Source organism: Rhinoraja longicauda, chromosome 35 (genome assembly GCF_053455715.1).
Source record: "Rhinoraja longicauda isolate Sanriku21f chromosome 35, sRhiLon1.1, whole genome shotgun sequence".
NCBI lineage: Eukaryota > Metazoa > Chordata > Chondrichthyes > Rajiformes > Arhynchobatidae > Rhinoraja > Rhinoraja longicauda.
The window spans coordinates 2,179,004-2,182,587 of record NC_135987.1 but is presented as its reverse complement, the minus strand read 5'-3'; positions in this window follow the sequence as shown (position 1 = coordinate 2,182,587).

Genomic DNA, 3,584 nt, shown 5'->3' with positions numbered 1-3,584 from the left:
CACCTCTTCCTTTAAGAGGTCCACTCTTCCTTGGTCATCTGTTGCTGGCCCTGATTTGTTCTGGCCTTTTCCTCCCTCCAGTCCCCCCCCCCCCCCGGCCCCCCCCAACTTTCAGTCTGAAGAAGGGTCTTGACCAGAAACGTCACCCATCCTTTTTCTCCAGAGATGCTGCCTGACCTGCCGAGTTACTCCAGTGCTTTGTGTCCATCATTCTGGTAAACCTCCTGTGCACCAGTTATAGGGAGAGAATGAGGCCATTCGGCCCATCATCCACTCCGCCATTCAATCATGGCTGATCTCTGCCTCTTATTCCCCGTTTCCTGCCTTCTCCCCATAATCCCTTGACACCTGATCTAATCAAAAATGTGTCTATCTCTGCCTTAAAAATATCCCCTGACTTGGCCTCCACAGCCCTCTGTGGCAATGAGTTCCACAGATTCACCACCCTCTGACTAGAATACTCCAAATGCAGAGCAACCAAAGCATTACAAAGCTGCCACATGACTTTCCAATTCTAAAATTCAATGCTCAATACTCAATGAAGTCATGCGTACCATACGTCTTCTAGCTTAATTTCAGCCTCATATAATTTCACTGACTGATTAGATCTCTGCCCCGTGCTCACTTCCAAACCACCCAGTGCTTCCGGCAGCTTGGGCGATGTTCCTGTGTGTGTCTGTATGTCCCTGTGTGTCCCTGTGTGTCTGTATGTCCCTGTGTGTCCCTGTGTGTCTGTATGTCCCTGTGTGTCCCTGTGTGTGTCTGTATGTCCCTGTGTGTCCCTGTGTGTCTGTGTGTCCCTGTGTGTCCCTGTGTGTCTGTATATCCCTGTGTCCCTGTGTGTCCCTGTGTGTCCCTGTATGTCCCTGTGTGTCCCTGTGTGTCCCTGTGTGTCCCTGTGCGTCCCTGTGTGTCCCTGTATGTCCCTGTGTGTCCCTGTGTGTCTGTATGTCCCTGTGTGTCCCTGTGTGTCTGTATATCCCTGTGTGTCCCTGTGTGTCCCTGTATGTCCCTGTGTGTCCCTGTGTGTCCCTGTATGTCCCTGTGTGTCCCTGTATGTCCCTGTGTGTCTGTATATCCCTGTATGTCCCTGTGTGTGTCTGTATGTCCCTGTGTGTGTCTGTATGTCCCTGTGTGTCTGTGTGTGTCTGTGTCCCTGTATGTCCCTGTGTGTGTCTGTATGTCCCTGTGTGTCTGTGTGTGTCTGTGTGTCTGTATGTCCCTGTGTGTCCCTGATTGTCTGTGTGTCTGTATGTCCCTGTGTGTCCCTGTATGTCCCTGTGTGTCCGTGTGTGTCTGTATGTCCCTGTGTGTCCCTGTGTGTCCCTGTATGTCCCTGTGTGTGTCTGTATGTCCCTGTGTGTGTCTGTATGTCCCTGTGTCCCTGTGTGTGACTGTATGTCCCTGTGTGTCCCTGTGTGTCTGTGTGTGTCTGTATGTCCCTGTGTGTCCCTGTGTGTCCCTGTATGTCTGTATGTCCCTGTATGTCCCTGTGTGTCCCTGTGTGTCTGTGTGTGTCTGTATGTCCCTGTGTGTCCCTGTATGTCTGTATGTCCCTGTATGTCCCTGTGTGTCCCTGTGTGTGTCTGTATGTCCCTGGGTGTCCCTGTGTGTCTGTGTGTGTCTGTATGTCCCTGTGTGTCCCTGTGTGTCCCTGTGTCCCTGTGTGTGTCTGTATGTCCCTGTGTCCCAGTATGTCCCTGTGTGTCCCTGTGTGTCCCTGTGTGTCTGTATGTCCCTGTGTGTCCCTGTGTGTCTGTGTCCCTGTGTGTCCCTGTGTGTCCCTGTGTGTCTGTGTGTGTCTGTATGTCCCCCTGTGTGTCTGTATGTCCCTGCGTGTCCCTGTGTGTCCCTGTGTGTCTGTGTCCCTGTGTGTCCCTGTGTGTCCCCGTGTGTCTCTGCAGCATGGGTGTTGTCCCTGCAGTGTCTCTGTGCCCCAGTGTGCTGCTGTCCTCCCCGTGGTGTGGTGACCACTCTGTACAGAGTGCTGCTGCTCTGGCCAGATGAGGGGTGTACGCTGCCTGTAAGCTCGGCTTTGGACAGGGTGTAAAGGAGTATCAGATTGCTGCCTGCGTCAGTTTACAGAGACACAAAGTACAGGAGTAACCCAGCAGGTCAGGCAGCATCTCTGGAGAAAATAAATCGGTGACATTTCGTGTCGAGACCCTTCTTCAGACTACGTTTCGTTCAGTTTATTATTGTCACGTGTGCCAAGGTACAGTGAAAAGTTCTTGTTGCGTGCTATCCAGGCAAAGAAAAGACTACACATGTGGGCTGCACAATCAGATCCTTTCTTCACAGCTCCCACATGATATTTTGGCGCCATTTACAAAAGAAAAAGACCAAAGTCCAAAGTCCACACCAGGGACCGATGTCTCTCTCCTCGCCCGACCTCCTTGGCATCCAGGGGCACCTCCTGAGGCCGACATTGAAGGCGCTGGAGGCAATATCCCCCCCCTCTCCTCCCGGCCCATTCCTCACGTCCATCGTCATCAGTGGCTCTCTCCTCTGCTCTCATCCGACCACTACACAGTTTTGAACTGACAGCACAACCTAATCCTACCTGGGCAAAGTAACCTCTTACACCAACATGGACCATTCTAATTGTGGATTATTTGCACTAATGTCTTTTGGGTTTTTTGCAGTCTTTTTCTTTCTCTAACTTGTAACATTTTATGTGTAATTTATGTACAATGTGTTTCTGTGTGTTGACTGAGTCTAGTTTAGTTTAGTTAGTTTAGAAACACAGCGTGGAACAGGCCTTTTGGCCATCGAGTCCACACCGACCATCAATCACCGGTTCACACGCGTTCTCTGTTATCCCACTTTCTCATCCGACACACACTCGGGAAATTTTACAATTTTCACCAAAGCAAATTAACCTACAAACCTGCAGGTCTTTGGTACGTGGGAGGAAACCGGAGCACCCGGAGAAAACCCACAAGGTCACAGGGTGCTCCGGTTTCCTCCCACGTACCCCTCTTCCCCCGGACCTTTCACTAATGCGCTCCCCCCCCCCCCCCGGGGACCTTTCACTAATGCGCTCCCCCCCCCCCCCCGGGGACCTTTCACTAATGCGCTCCCCCCCCCCCCCCCCCCCCCCGGACCTTTCACTAATGCGCCCCCCCTCCCCCCCGGAACTTTCACTAATGCGCTCCCCCGCCCCCCGGAGCACAGCCGCCCGTCCCGGCATGCCTCGCGCCTGCCACTCCTCAGAATCGGGCCGCGCTGACCGCCGGGAGGTGTAGTCGCCTTTCCCGCGCCGAGGGGGAGGGGCGGACCCGCCCGGACTGACGGCAGGGCTGAGGGGGAGGGGTGAAGGGGGGGGAGGAGGAGGGGGGTGGACAGTGTGAGGGGGAGGGAGGAGGGGGGGGAAGGAGGAGGGGAGGAGGAGGAGGGGAGGAGGAGGAGGGGGAGGAGGAGAGGGGAGGAGGAGGGGGAGGAGGAGGGCGGGGAAGGAGGGAGGAGGAGGGGGGAGTGCATTCCATTCCCACCTCAACCCCCGTTTAAAACTCCCCAAACCTTTCACTGCATTAACTGAAATTGTGTTTGGGGATTTTTTTTCAGAACCCCGCTCACGCATT